The following is a 16,821-nucleotide window of genomic DNA, read 5'->3' as shown; positions in this document are numbered from 1 at the left end:
CAGCCGGCCTTGTATTTAGACTTATAGCCAAAGTGCCTGCCAGGCATACAGTCATGTTAATGAAACTATCGCTGTGTCCATAGAAACAGACATGGTGGCACACAAGTCACATTCATCTTTAGTGATTTTTTTTTTTACTTCCCAATCAGACTTGTGTTTGTAGGCAAACACACTGTGACCAAAATCAAAGGAGGCCATGTGCTGCAGTTAAACTTCGAAGTAAGGTACACTCAGAACCTTAACAGCAGAATAGCAGTTATTGGTACTTAATGTGCATGAGTATGCAAGATTAATTCTGTAAATAATTTTTCAAATCCTTTTAAAGGATTCATTGAGTTCTGCTCAGGCTGGACTATGTAGTACGAGTTCACAATATATCTTTATAGGGTAGTAATTTCATTTGAAGTAACAATCATACATTTTCCCAGAAAAACATTTTTTTCATTTGTAACATATTGTATTTGAATATTTTTTTCCTGAGGGCTCCAGTTTCTCCCAGGTTCCACTTTCCCATTGCCCTGAACTGGATTAAGTTAGTAAATGGAGAAAGACTGAATAAATATGCCTTTGCTTAAACTGTTGTCTGTGCCAGGCAATGCTTTGATGACCGATTCTACTTTAAGATGCATTTAAATTCTTGAACATAAAATTACAGTCTTATTAGTGTTTTTACCTCGGTATACACTTACAGTTCTTTAAACTCTTTTGTATGAACTCTGAAAATGGAATTGGCATCACATTTTTGCATGAGCACCAACTGCCAGCATTCATATGCCTTTCACTGTCATGGTCTAACATTTTACTCTATACTTAGTTTACACTAAGGGATACAGGACTTACATTAAAAATGTAGCACTAGTCTAGAATGTATTTTTACTGAAATGTTACTGTATCAGAAGTAAAAAAAATCATGTATGTTTCTCAAAGAAAAAATAAATTTTTTCAGTATTCTCTGGCTCAAACAGTCTGACATATCCAAAGATCTCAGAGTCAGTACTGAGTTACGTTTAAATCTGTGATTGTAGAATTGCAATCTTATTTGCACTTTGTACTCAAGTGTTCTGTTATAATTCCTGCAATTTTTGTTATGAGCTGTCAAAGAGAAATTGGTATATATCCTTTTATTTATTGAAACCAAATGCATGGGTTCATTGGTGTTTAATTAACGCAGTTTGACTTTTGCATTTACTTACTGTCCTTTGAAGGATGATATATATTACTTTCTGAGGTTTGACAATGTAGCACTGATCCAAAACATATGTATTTATCAAACTTGTTACATCAGAACCAAAATCTTCTATATTTCCCCAGAAGAAGGATTTTCTTTTTATTGCAAAATGCCTTAACTTCATGGTATGAAGAAGCAAAGTAGTGGGGTCAGAGTCACTGCTGATACACTGAAATCCATACATAGAATAACAGCCATGTGTGTTGAACATCCTGTTGTCATTGCCCGAAATGTTCACAACGAAGTCTCCAACAGGAACTAGCACTTGGCCTTTTATACATAGGAACCAGATACAGAGGTGCATAAGCTTTTCCCTGTCACAGGCTCAAATTTTGCATTATACAGTATTCAGATATATGGCTTCATCTGAAGCTGATTTGTGAAGCACCAGCATAGAATATGTGCTTTCTGAGTTGTTGCATCAGAGGTAGAAACTCTATATAGTTCACTAGAAATTTTTTTTTCAGTTGTGTCATACCACGTTTCAAGAGGTTCAAATTAGTCGAAGTTGTAGTGTCAGATTAAGCACTGAGACACATTGAAATCCTTAAAATTAGAATAGCAGTTGGGGACTGGCGTAATAGTTAAGGTGTTTATCCCACAGGCACAAGGTACAATATTTGATTTTCAGCTTTGAGGGAAATTGGCTAGGCTTAAATGGACTGCAAGGGCAGCTAGCCTAATACTTACATGTAATACTAAGCTGTCTTAGGTAACATCTGTAATTGAATATCTTATTGTCTTTTCCTGGAATGCAATGCATTTTCTAAGTGAGGGTGATACATAGCCTTTTATATATAAGTTGCAAATGAAGACGTTCAAAGGCCCTAAGTGATCACACAGTGAAATCTTGCATTATACTCCATTTTCACAAGGAATATGCAACTTCTGTTCAGGCTAAAGCAAGCAACATTGATTCAGAGTATATCTTTACTGTAATGACATTGTAGCAGAAGTAAAATGTTATATATTTCACTAGAACTTCATTTATATGTAACAAATAACTCAAACTCCGTGGACTGAATCAGGTAGAAGATGGATCAAAGCCGGACACATCATAGAGCTAGAAAGGCCCCCAAAGGCTCCTAACTAGAAGGCTCACTGATCTAAAGAACTTTTACCAAGACAGGCTGGAAGACCATCTGTGTACTTGGTGTTTTATAGCCTTTTATGCCAAGATCTGATGTGTCTTTTATTTCGTGACATTAAGGGCACAAACCTCCTTGATCTCCTGTATCTGCACAAGACAAACCACTTTACAAACACTAGAAATAAGTATTTGAATCTCCACCAACATATAAATCAAACATCCCTGAGAGACAAACTCATTACCCCCCACACACTTTTTTCATTTTTCAACATGGGATCAGGGTATTGTGTCAACTGTCACCATCTCTGTGAAGTGAATTTTACTGTCCCGCCTTCTTTGACTGTCGTACTTGACAGTCGCAGATCTTTTCTCTCACAATCCATCCATCTCTCTGCTGGATGTCCTCATTTCCTGTTGCTGTCTTCCTGTCTGTTGCAAATCTTGTTCATGAGATTATCATCTGCTTCTCTGCACATTTGCTTGAACCACAGTAATGTTTTCTTTGACTTCTGCAATGGAGCATCTTGAGCTTGTGCCCTTATGTCCTCATGTTTTTCATTTGTCCCATTGTGTGCTTTCTACCCGCTGTCTCTGCCGTCACTGCTCAGGGTTCTGTACCACCATTGTGTGCTTTCTACCCGCTGTCTCTGCCGTCACTGCTCAGGGTTCTGTACCACCATTGTGTGCTTTCTACCCGCTGTCTCTGCAGTCACTGCTCAGGGTTCTGTACCACCATTGTGTGCTTTCTACCCGCTGTCTCTGCCGTCACTGCTCAGGGTTCTGTACCACCATTGTGTGCTTTCTACCCCCCCCCTGTCTCTGCCGTCACTGCTCAGGGTTCTGTACCACCATTGTGTGCTTTCTACCCGCTGTCTCTGCCGTCACTGCTCAGGGTTCTGTACCACCATTGTGTGCTTTCTACCCGCTGTCTCTGCCGTCACTGCTCAGGGTTCTGTACCACCATTGTGTGCTTTCTACCCGCTGTCTCTGCCGTCACTGCTCAGGGTTCTGTACCACCATTGTGTGCTTTCTACCCGCTGTCTCTGCCGTCACTGCTCAGGGTTCTGTACCACCATTGTGTGCTTTCTACCCACTGTCTCTGCCGTCACTGCTCAGGGTTCTGTACCACCATTGTGTGCTTTCTACCCGCTGTCTCTGCCGTCACTGCTCAGGGTTCTGTACCACCATTGTGTGCTTTCTACCCGCTGTCTCTGCCGTCACTGCTCAGGGTTCTGTACCACCATTGTGTGCTTTCTACCCGCTGTCTCTGCCATCACTGCTCAGGGTTCGGTACCACCATTGTGTGCTTTCTACCCGCTGTCTCTGCCGTCACTGCTCAGGGTTCTGTACCACTGTTGTGTGCTTTCTACCCCCCCGTCTCTGCTGTCACTGCTCAGGGTTCTGTACCACCATTGTGTGCTTTCTACCCCCCCTGTCTCTGCCGTCACTGCTCAGGGTCTGTACCACCATTGTGTGCTTTCTACCCGCTGTCTCTGTCGTCACTGCTCAGGGTCTGTACCACCATTGTGTGCTTTCTACCCCCCTGTCTCTGCCATCACTGCTCAGGGTTCTGTACCACCATTGTGTGCTTTCTACCCCTCCCCCCCGTCTCTGCCTTCACTGCTCAGGGTTCTGTACCACCATTGTGTGCTTTCTACCCGCTGTCTCTGCCGTCACTGCTCAGGGTTCTGTACCACCATTGTGTGCTTTCTACTCCCCAGTCTCTGCCTTCACTGCTCAGTGTTCTGTACCACCATTGTGTGCTTTCTACCCCCCTGTCTCTGCCTTCACTGCTCAGGGTTCTGTACTGCCATTGTGTGCTTTCTACCCGCCCCGTCTCTGCCGTCACTGCTAAGGGTTCTGTACCACCATTGTGTGCTTTCTACACCCCCCCTGTCTCTGCCTTCACTGCTCAGGGTTCTGTACCACCATTGTGTGCTTTCTACCCCCCATCTCTGCTGTCACTGCTCAGGGTTCTGTACCACCATTGTGTGCTTTCTACCCCCCTGTCTCTGCCTTCACTGCTCTGGGTTCTGTACCACCATTGTGTACTTTCTACCCGCTGTCTCTGCCGTCACTGCTAAGGGTTCTGTACCACCATTGTGTGCTTTCTACCCCCCTGTCTCTGCCTTCACTGCTCAGGGTTCTGTACCACCATTGTGTGCTTTCTACCCGCTGTCTCTGCCGTCACTGCTAAGGGTTCTATACCACCATTGTGTGCTTTTTACCCCCCTGTCTCTGCCTTCACTGCTCAGGGTTCTGTACCACCATTGTGTGCTTTCTACCCCCCCCGTCTCTGCCATCACTGCTAAGGGTTCTGTACCACCATTGTGCGCTTTCTACCCCCCCGTCTCTGCCTTCACGGCTCAGGGTTCTGTACCACCATCTCTGCCTTCACGGCTCAGGGTTCTGTACCACCATTGTGTGCTTTCTACCCCCCTGTCTCTGCCTTCACTGCTCAGGGTTCTGTACCACCATTGTGTGCTTTCTACCCGCTGTCTCTGCCGTCACTGCTAAGGGTTCTGTACCACCATTGTGTACTTTCTACCCCCCCTGTCTCTGCCTTCACTGCTCAGGGTTCTGTACCACCATTGTGTGCTTTCTACCCCCCCCAGTCTCTGCCGTCACTGCTCAGGGTTCTGTACCACCATTGTGTGCTTTCTACCCACCGTCTCTGCCGTCACTGCTCAGGGTTCTGTACCACCATTGTGTGCTTTCTACCCCCCCATCTCTGCCGTTACTGCTCAGGGTTCTGTACCACCATTGTGTGCTTTCTACCCCCCTGTCTCTGCCTTCACTGCTCAGGGTTCTGTACTGTCATTGTGTGCTTTCTACCCCCCGTCTCTGCCGTCACTGCTAAGGGTTCTGTACCACCATTGTCTGCTTTCTACCCCCCCCTGTCTCTGCCTTCACTGCTCAGGGTTCTGTACCACCATTGTGTGCTTTCTACCCCCCCCATCTCTGCTGTCACTGCTCAGGGTTCTGTACCACCATTGTGTGCTTTCTACCCCCCTGTCTCTGCCTTCACTGCTCAGGGTTCTGTACCACCATTGTGTACTTTCTACCCGCTGTCTCTGCCGTCACTGCTAAGGGCTCTGTACCACCATTGTGTGCTTTCTACCCCCCTGTCTCTGCCTTCACTGCTCAGGGTTCTGTACCACCATTGTGTGCTTTCTACCCCCCCGTCTCTGCCGTCACTGCTCAGGGTTCTGTACCACCATTGTGTGCTTTCTACCCCCCTGTCTCTGCCTTCACTGCTCAGGGTTCTGTACCACCATTGTGTGCTTTCTACCCGCTGTCTCTGCCATCACTGCTAAGGGTTCTGTACCACCATTGTGTGCTTTTTACCCCCTGTCTCTGCCTTCACTGCTCAGGGTTCTGTACCACCATTGTGTGCTTTCTACCCCCCCGCCTCTGCCATCACTGCTAAGGGTTCTGTACCACCATTGTGTGCTTTCTACCCCCCCCCGTCTCGGCCTTCACTGCTCAGGGTTCTGTACCACCATTGTGTGCTTTCTACCCCCCTGTCTCTGCCTTCACTGCTCAGGGTTCTGTACCACCATTGTGTGCTTTCTACCCGCTGTATCTGCCGTCACTGCTAAGGGTTCTGTACCACCATTGTGTACTTTCTACCCCCCCTGTCTCTGCCTTCACTGCTCAGGGTTCTGTACCACCATTGTGTGCTTTCTACCCCCCCCCCCAGTCTCTGCCGTCACTGCTCAGGGTTCTGTACCACCATTGTGTGCTTTCTACCCACCGTCTCTGCCGTCACTGCTCAGGGTTCTGTACCATATAGCGAGATTGGTAGCGTCACTGGTTTGTTCCCCTTTTACTTTTCATTTTTTTGGGCATTCATCTATCATGACACTCTGTGCCAAATGGCCGCAGTCCCTTTAGTTTCAGCTTTGACCTCCTCATTCAGACTTCCCTTCTCCTCAATCAACCCTCTGAGGTACTTGAAGACATTAACTTGTTTCACTCTTCTCCCTTCTATCTCAGTTCTCAGCTTCTTCTGAGTTTCCCCATTTGCTGTTATTACAACTGTCTTATTTATACTCACTTTTATCCAGTGTGCCTTCAGCTTTGTACTCTATTCTCCTATCCTTTGCTGAACTTCCTGTTCAGAGTCTGCTTGCAATAGCTCATGTCTGCATTGAGCAACTTTATTGATCTGTCACCTTCGAGCTGTTTGCTAATGTAGACCATCACCAGTGTTTACAGCAGTGGGCTCAGAGCTGAACCCTGATGCACCCCCACTGTCACTGGGAACCCCTCTGTGAGTCCAAATACTGCTTGTACTTTTGTTATTGGACCTGTTCATGCTTACAATAACTTTACTAATGTTTCAGGGACTTCAAACCGTCACAGTACTGCCCAAATCAACTTTCTTTGGACCTTGCCATATGCTTTCTCCAAGTCTAGGAATGCTCAGTTGGACTCTTTCCTCATCACCAGCATCCTCTCAACTGTCTGTCTCACCGCAAACATTGGGTTGGTCATGTTGCATCCTGATCTAAATCTGTACTGCTCATCTCTAGTTTTACTTTCTACTAGTCTGTGTATTCATTTATCTTCTCCAGAACTTTCATGCACTGTGACAGGAGTTTGATACCTCTGTACTCCCCACAGTTGTGGATGTCCTCTTTGTTCTTGAACACTGGCACGAGTATGCTTATTCTCCAGTTATCTGGGATATGTCTTTCTCTCCATACTGCTATCAGTACCTTCAGCATCCATTTCCACCCAACTCTTCCGACATCTTTATCATGACTGCTGCGACCTCATCTGACCCGCTGCTTTCCCTGATTTCATTTTCCTTAGTGCTTTTCTTACTTCTTCTAGGGTGGACTCCTCTTCTTCTCTCATTGTAGGCTGGTTCTGGGGCAGTACAGCTTCTGAGGGGTTTTCTTCATTCAGACGCTGTTGGAAATGCTCCTTCTTTCTGCCTTTAATGTTCTGTTGACCGGTGAGCCAGATGTTGCTGGCATCTCTTATAAAGGATGACTGATGACTATCTTTCTGTCTTTGCCTTGCAACCTGATAAGGTTTCTTTGTATCATGTACTTTCTAGAAGCTGGTACAATGCCTATGATCCCTTGCCCTTTGTTTCTTTGTTAGCCATCCTGTATTCTCACTTTTGCAGCTGAAAACCCTCCAGGTGTAGCATCTCTAAACCACTGAGCACCTGATCTCTTTGGGTCCCCCCCCACACTTGTGCGAGCAAGGAATCCTCTCACTCCAGCTAAAAGCAAAGGAAACTAAGCCAAGCTTTTGGTGTCATTCTAAGGGAATCCAGTATCTGTCTACCTGGGATGACATGATCGGCAGACCATGATGCTTTGCCAGAAATGACCTGCACCTGTTGCCCCCTGGGATTCCGGATACTGGCCAAGGCTCTTGCCACCCCTATAGTGCCTTTTTTAGGCAAGGTTCAACTGACAAATTCACCACCATAACAGGTACAAACAAACAAAATCTGAGGGTAATGCTGCTCAATGCTAGAAGTCTAAACTGCAAAATGCACTCACTCGAGGCACTCCTTAAAATGGAGAACATTGACATCTGTGCAGTGACTCTCCAGAGAGAACCCCTACATTACCAGGCTATAATTCATACCACACCTTTTGGCTACCTAACCTGGACCGAAACACTAAAAGAGGAGGCGTGTCCATATTCATTACGGATATCCACACCTCCAGGCTAGTTGCTCAGCATAATGCATCCAAAATTATCCAAGTGCAACTAACACTGGGCAAGACTGCAATCCAGGTTGTAGCTTGTTACAGATCCACCACCATGCCCCAGGATTCCCACTCCTCATTTCTTGATATACTGAAAAATATTAAGGTACAACCCAATACCCTAATAATGGGTGATTTCAACTACCCCAATAATGGGTGATTTCAACTACCCCACCATCAACTGGGAAAACTACTCATGTACTAACTCATTTGCTCATTTTCTGGAATTCATAAATTCCAATGCCTTGGATCAGCTTGTCCATACCCCCACCAGCGGCAGCAATATCCTGGACCTGGTTATTACCAATATGGGTAACTGGTGTTCCATGCCAGAGGTCAAATCCTCGCTGGTCAGATCGAATCACAAGCTAATCACCCTAGAAATCCATATCCCACCCCCACCCCCCATCAAGAAAACCACCATAAAAAACTTCTCCAAAGCCAACTTCATGCTTCTTAAGACAGAAGTGGCAAACTTCATGATACCCATGCAGATGGAAAATAGAGGTACAACTGCTGAATATTATACAAATGCACTGATAAGCACATACATGAGTGCATGGATCATGCCATCCCCAACAGAACCAAGACACTGTCCTCCAAAAAGAGGAAGCCAATCTGGTGGTCCCCTGCCATAAACAAATTCTACAACAGAAGGAAGAAGCTGTTGCAAAAAAGAGTAAAATCCCATGATTGGAGGAACTCCCTGGTCAGCCTCAGTAAGAAGCTGAGATGCCTCATAAAATCCTCCAAAGCTAGATACGAAAATAAAATCGCCACTGATTCTAAAGACAACCACAAAGCATTCTACATTTATGTCAACAATCTCAATGGAAACACTCAGATCTGCTCTGAGTTACAGCACAACGGCACAAACATTACAGACCCAACTGATATTGCCACCATCCTGGCAGATAGGCTCAGTACTAACTTTACCCCCCTCTCACACCCCAAATGGCCCATCTCAATACCGGAAAAATGCAAAGCCCCTGTCATCACGGATGCACAAGTAAAGACTGCACTCTCCAAAGCCAAGAACACAGCATCCATGGGACCAGACAACATCCCAGGCTGCCTCCTGCATGAACTATAGAATGAACTGGCACCCCACCTAAGTACCATGTTCAATCATAGCCTCACTTCAGGCTTTGTGTCTACTGAATGCTGCACAGTGATGGTTATTCCACTCCACAAAGGGGATGCCATCACGGACTCCGGGAACTACCGCCCTATTAGCCTGACGAGCCTGGTCTGCAAGGCCATGGAACGCATCATCTTGGAGCTTATAAACAAAGACATAGGTAACCTCCAAACTCTGGACCCCACTCAGTGTGGGTTTGTAAAAGGTAGATCAGGCCTCCTAAACCTGACTGACTTCTTTGAAGCAGTCACCAGAATTGTGGACGAAGGTAAGGTGATGCACACAGTCTATCTTGACCTTGACAAGACTTTTGGCAGTAATCCCACACTCTGGAATTATAGATAAACTCACTAAACTGGGCATAAATCCCTATATCACAAGATGGGTGGCCAACTGGCTCAGTGACAGAGCCCACACAGTGAAAGTAGCCGACTCCAAATCCGACTTCTGACCAGTGACAAATGGAGTACCACAGGGTTCAGTCCTGGGTCCTCGCCTGTTTAGCATCTACTTCTCTGAAGTTCAGGCTAACACAGAAGGTCTGTGGCTAACAAAGTTCACAGATGACTGCAAACTAGGAGCCATAATAAAATCGCCTAATTATGTGGACATTCTACAAAGGGGCTTCACTGAGAAAGATGCTTGGTGTCAAAGTCATGGCCTCAAGCTCAATGCCAAGAAGTGCATTGTCATCCCCTTTGGGAAAAACTCTGTACCCATTAACTGCCACATAGGCAGTAGCCTATAAACACCAAAAGTGTGATAAGAGACCTTGGAACACAGGTGGACAGTAGTCTCTCCTTTGATAATCACATCGCCACAGTGGTCAGGAAATCCTTTTATGTGGCACACCTCATCACAAAGGGGGTCTCCTCCAGAAAAAAGGAGGTCATTGTTCCTTTCTACTCATCCCTCATCAGACCCATTATAGAGTACAATGCCCCATTTGGCATGTACCTCACAAGACATCTACAACAATTGGAAAGCCCACAGAAATACCTCACTAAGAGGATTACCAGCCTCAAGCAGATGCCATATGCAGACCGTCTCAAAAAACTCCAGCTCTACTCCGTCGCATATCGCCTACTTAGAGGGGATCTCTGCCTAACATACAAAGCTATGTCAAACCCAGAACTTTTGGACATGTTACATTTAAAGAAATAAGTCAAAAAGTAGCAAAAAGCACTCGCAAACTACTAGTAAATGTAACAAGAGTGCGAACCACTGGAAACAAAGGAAATACTTGTTTAAAAAGTTTAAAAACTCTTTGCTTTATTAAAAAAATCTCTTCTATTGCCAAAACAACATAATGTTGTTTTGGCAATAGAAGACATTTTTTTAATAAAGCAAAGAGTTTTTAAACTTTTTAAACAAGTATTTCCTTTGTCGCCAGTGGTTTGCACTCTTGTTACGTACACTTAAAGATATCCCAATAACTCCATACCACACGCTCCAGGGACCAAAACCTTGTCACCACAATAAACAGAACATGTTGGAGGGATAGATTCCTGTCCCAGGGACTTCCCATACTCTGGAACAAACTACCCATTCATGTCAAACAAAGCTCCTCATTAGCCCTCTTTAAGAAAAATCTTGACGATTGGATGGGAAATAGGAAATTCACCCCGGGGATCACTTCTTTGGCTCTGCTCGACAGGGGCACAGGAAAATAATTTTCTTGGGTGGCAAAAAACAGGGAACCTTTTTGGCTAGGCTTATATAGGCATCAGGGCTGATAGCCTAGTACCTACCTATGAAACTCTAACCAGCAATCATCAAAAAATAGACTGCAGCCCCAGCTTTAACTCTGGGAACCTTGCTGTTACCACTTGTGCAGTAGCCACTGAGCACCTGATTGTTTTTGCCCCCCCCCCACTTGTGTGAGCAAGGAATCCTCTCACTCCAGCTAAAAGCAAAGGAAACTCTAACCAACAATCATCAAAAAGTAGACTGCAGTCCCAGCTTTACCTCCGGGAACCTTGCTGTTGCCACTTGTGTAGCGTAGGTGCCTGCTTTTGTGACTACTGCTATGCCTTGTTAAAATCTGTTATTATCAGCTAGACTGCATACCCCAGGGGCGACAGCTACAAACCTTCTTCCTCTTAGCCCACCCTCACCCCGTTCATCTTTTTCACTGTTGATACATTTTGCTTAACTTAACTGTTTTATGTTAAGGTATTTAGCCCCTCTCAATAGAGTCATAGCCTTCAGTCCCCCCCTCAGTACGTATTCTTCACTAATTACGTACTACCTGCTTGTCTCTCCCTTTTCAGCCAGCAGAGGGCTCCGCTGAGTTACCTGCTCACTCAATTACCTCAATGATTGTGTTTATTTTTTTTTCCTTCCTCTTGTGCTTTCTCCTTGCCGGGTCAACCCCCTCCGTTCGTCCTCGCTATGCTCTGGCTCACTCCGCTTCCCTACACCCATTCCCACCCACCCTCATTTTCATTTCCTTTACACTTCTCTACTCTCCACCCCTTTCATTTCTGACCAATCCCCTCACCTTCCCAATTCTCTTTTCCCCTCCCCTTCCCATATACCTTAATCCCCTACTACCATACTTCATTCCATATACTCTCCCCTAATCTCCTCCTTTTGAATCTTTCTTAGTCTCCTTCTGTATCAATCAGCTATCTCTCTTTAATCCTCCTACTCCTTACTGGTCTTGCTAACATTCACCCAACTCTTCTCTACTATTATTTTATTTTATTTTTATTTAAAATTTGTTGACTGGGAAAGTCCGACTAGGACAGAGCCTACTTTTAGCGGAGGCCTGGGAAGAAACACTCCAGATGCATGTCTTTGGATTGTGGGAGGAAACCAGAGTACTCAGAGGAAACCCATGTGAATGCATGGAGAACATGCAAACTCTGCACAGAAGCCACCCCAGCTGAGAATCAAACTGGAGAACCTTTTGCTGTGAGGCAACAACGTTAACTGCTGCACCACTGCCCCGCCTGTCACCTCTCCACCTACTTATCCCCTTTCTCCTCCTACTAGCACTATCTACTTCATACCATATACCTCTGCATTACGTAGCATCAACACCAACTCTCTCAAACAATCACTACCATTATAGGTACCCTCACACAATTCTAATCTCTCCTCACGTTTCCTACACCTATTTCCTATCTCTCCTTCCACTTACTATTCAGTTAAGACATATCCTAATGTTTCACTTTCTACATTTACAAAACCTGTAACTCCATGTACACTTGGCCTACTCTCCTTACTGACTGATTTCATTGATGCACTACTCCTGGATACTGGCATCCACCCCAACCCTGGACCGCCCATCACCACCTCTTACAAGCAAACATGCCCCACCTCAACCCCCTCAATAATACCCCATAGCCACAGTCCATCTCCTAAATCTCTAACTATTTTCTCTCTAAATATCCAAAGCATTGTTAACAAAACTACAGACTTGCACTCATGGATTGACCTCAACTCCCCCCACATCTTAACCCTCTCAGAAACCTGGTTAAAACTTCACATCTCTAACTCAGAAATCCTTCCCCCAGTCTACAACATCTTCTGTGCAGACAGAGCAAATAAAAGAGCTGGAGGTGTTGCTATCCTCTACTCCAACTAACTTACTCTCTCTCCACTCTCACTTTCCATACCTAGCTTTGCTTCAGCTGAAATACTAATAGTAAATTGTCACCTTAACCCCTATAAAAAATTGCCATTGTATCCATCTGTATCCCCCCAGGGGACAACATCCCTATCCCTGAAAAACTTTCTCTCATGGCTCACCCTAAATGTTCCTTACAAAACCATTATACTTGGCGACATAAATATAGATTGGGCCACTCTTTCTTCCTCATCTCCTCATAGTCTCAATCTGTACAGCTTCCACCATCTAATATCTTCTCCTGCCAGATTCAACAGAATCTCTACTTCAGGATCTATAACAGACTGGATCCTTACTTCTGACCCTTGTCTCTACCATAACCCTGATATTCTTCCTAACTCTCTAAGTCACCATTCCCCCATTTATATCCATAGATGCTCCCAACATCCTCCCAAAGAACACCTTTACAGAGAATGTCGTGATCTGACTCACTTCAATCCAGACAATTACATCTCCAGTTTGTCCAACATAAACTGGACCTTTCTTAAAAACCTCCCCCTTAATGATGCTATAACCTCTTTCAATACTCTTATTTCTAGATACACTAAACTCCATGGCACCTTCCAGGAAAATCAGGGTAAAATCAAAATGTGCTCCCTGGTTAACTAAGCAAACATGCTCTATCATGCATCAGTGGGATGTTGCCTGGAAAACTTGGGCCAGAAATAAAACTCCTCCCTTACTCCAAAGCTAAAACAAACTTAGAAACAAGTATAAAAAACTAGTTATCAGTGACAAAAAAACGTTCTTTGCCTCCAACTAACATAGCCCACATAACAACCCTAAAAAATGTTGGTCTACCATAAATACAATCCTCCATCCTGGTAATCCTCCTACCCCCAACTCATTCCCTCTCAGTACTGCCTCAGAGACTGCTGCTCTTTTAAATAATTACTTTATTGAAACAATCCAAAAACTAACTCCAAATAGCTCTACTTTCTCTTCTCTACCTTAACATCCCAGTCCTCCTTCCTCCAATACATTCTCCCTACAACCAGTTCCCATTGCCTTCATCAAAGCCCAACTAAATAAATGTAATACCTGCTCTCCCTCTAAGGATAATCTAGCTTCCTACTGTCTTCAAATTGCTGCCAATGCTATTGCTTACCCTGTCTCTATCCTTATTAATCGTTCTATTACTAAATCTCTTGTCCCAGATGTATGGAAATCCTTCTACACAATCCCTCTTCACAAAGGAGGAAACTCCACTGACCCATCCAAGTATCGTTCCATTGCTATACTATCCCCCTTTCCAAAATTCTAGAAAAGTGTGTGCACACTCAGCTATTTAACACCTGCTATCTAATAAGTGTCTTACTCCCACCCAACACGGCTTCAGACCCCACTACAGTACAAACAGCAGCTCTACTCTCATTCACCCAAACAGTAGCAGAAGCCCATAACAACCACCTACTGGTTTCCTGCTTATTCCTCGACCTCTCCAAAGCATTTGATGCTGTCTCTCACTCTAAACTGATGACTAAACTCTCTGACCTTCATCTCTCCACCTCCTCGATGCTGTCTCTTATGCTAAACTGATGACTAAACTCTCTGACCTTCATCTCTCCACCTCCTCGATGCTGTCTCTCACTCTAAACTGATGACTAAACTCTCTGACCTTCATCTCTCCACCTCCTCGATGCTGTCTCTTATGCTAAACTGATGACTAAACTCTCTGACCTTCATCTCTCTACCCCCTCTTTAAGCTGTTTTTCTAGCTACTTATCTAATAGAAAACAATCTATATGCTGGAAAACTGTCACCTCCCCATTTCTTCCTATTAACACGCGTGTCCCCCAAGGATCTATATTGGGTCTTCTCTTGTTCAATATTTTTACTAACAGTTTATGCTCTGCTACCAACCTCGCTGCATACTTACAATATGCCGATGACTCGACCCTTATTACCACTGCCCACAGCATCCCAGAACTCCTTGCTTTTACCCAAGGCACTTTTACATCCATCGAAACCTGGCTCACTGATAGTTAACTAATTCTAAAGCTAAACTTCTACGTTTTCTTCCAAAAACACTGGCAACACACAAATCCACTTTCTCTATTATCTCCCTCAACAATACCACTATCAGACCAGAACCCCATACTAAATTACTCAGTGTTACAATTGACGATGAATTAAATGGACATACATATCCATCACTGCATAAAAAAAAGCACCAAAAACTTGGTCTCATGTACCATAACCACAAACTGCTTTCATTCCCCGCCAAACCCTCCCTGGCCCTGTCTCTCCTACTACCCTGTCTTTTGTATGCAGCTCCAATTTTTACTAACCTTCAGTCTTCACTTCTCTCTAAACTAGAGCAAACATACAGTAACATAGCTAGATTTGCCTGTAATCTCCCCTACAAATCCCACCACTGCCTCAGCCTTAAATCATTACAATGGCCCGAATTCCCTAAACAATTGTTTCTTTCTCAGCTGCATATCAAACACTCAGTTCTTTATAATCCCACTTCCTGTCCCTCCATCTCTAATATCGTATCTCTATATAACCCCTGACTTCAACTTCGTACATCTGACAATCATCTTCTTGACATTTACAAACCATCAAAAAATATCTGTAAGTCCCTGTATAAATACTCTGTAGCTCACACCTGGAACTCCCTTCCACTTAAAATAAGAAGTATCCCCCCATAAGTTCCATTTCAAACCACAACTCAAACACTACCTTCTTAAGACCTGGTCCTCCCCTTGCCAAGCTCCTCCCTGATCTCTGATTTCTTCCTAAATGCTACTTTTGATTACTTTACGTTTTTCTCTCTTTTTATCTGCCTTTCTTTCTTGCTCTTCTTTACAGTATGCCTACAATCAGGTTCTTGTAAATATTCCTACTCAGGGATTATCCTGCCGCTATTGTATTGGATTTTTTGAAACTTATATATAAATATATTGTCTTTGTTGATTTCATTTTATGTCTCTTGTCAATATTATTATTGTAATTTTTAGTCATATTAATTCCTGTTTTTTTTTTTTTTTTGGCATGCCTGTAATTGTAATTGGAGCTTTTCTCCTCAGGTCTCCACTGAAAATGTGCCTTTGGCTCAGTTGTACCAACCCAGTTAACAAATGACAATAAATAAATAAATAAATATTCCTTCCTAGCCTGGTCCGTGTTTCTGTCTCACACTTTTTTTTGCACCCCTCCTTTCTTTTGATGACTTCATGGATGTTTGCATTCCACCACCAGCTTTCCTAATGCACCTTATTTCTATTCCTGGCTCGACTGCATACCTGCTCTGTACCCCTCACACAGGCTGTTTTGAGGTGCTGCCATTCTTCTTCAACTCCACCTATTTCCTCTTTTTCCTGAGGTGCTAGAGCCCTGAGTATTTCGCTGAACTCTTGTGCTTTTTCTTCTGTGCAGTTCCTAGTTTTCATCCACGTCTCTGTTGACCACTTCTTGCATCTGATTGTGACAACATTAGTTTATCCTTTTCACTGGGGATGACTTTGTAATTGGTGATTCTACCCCAGTGCCCTTTCCTTACTAGGAAGACATCTGCTTTTGTTGCATGTTGGCCACTCTTGTATGTGATCTTGTGACTGCCTGTCTTGCAGAACCACGTGTTGGCCACCATCATGCCATTTGCTAGACAGAATGTCCTCTCTGTCTTTATTTCTATTGCCCCACCAGTGTAGATCCAGACAGTGCCCATATTCTGTTATTTATGTCCCAATATATATGCATTCAGTTCTCCATTGTCAACACTAACTCATGTTGTCCTGCTTTAGGTCCTGCAAGTGCCTGAATGCGCGCACTCTTGGCTGAAATCATGAATACTGCCCTACCATAGGCTGAGTTCATGAATTCTGCCCTGCTGTAGGCTGAGATCATGAATACTGCCATATCCTTAAACTCGATTCTGAGTGCCATGAGTCTGTCCCTAATTCTGATAACATCCGTCACTGTTTTCTGAAGCATCTTAACCACAATATCACTTAATTTCTGATCTGTTCCCTTAAG

At 44.2% G+C, this 16,821-nt stretch overlaps 1 protein-coding gene across 7 annotated transcripts in view; it reads left to right on the top strand.

Moving 5' to 3' along the window:
• The window catches only part of CACNB1 (calcium voltage-gated channel auxiliary subunit beta 1), a 2,104,836-nt gene that overhangs the window by 1,696,906 nt on the left and 391,109 nt on the right, over positions 1 to 16,821 (top strand). The gene's annotated exons all lie outside the window — the stretch shown is intronic.

The sequence above is a fragment of the Protopterus annectens genome, chromosome 13.part0 (genome assembly GCF_019279795.1).
Source record: "Protopterus annectens isolate FY-2018-M chromosome 13.part0, PAN1.0, whole genome shotgun sequence".
Lineage (NCBI taxonomy): Eukaryota > Metazoa > Chordata > Ceratodontiformes > Protopteridae > Protopterus > Protopterus annectens.
This window is presented reverse-complemented; position numbering and strand designations above follow the sequence as displayed.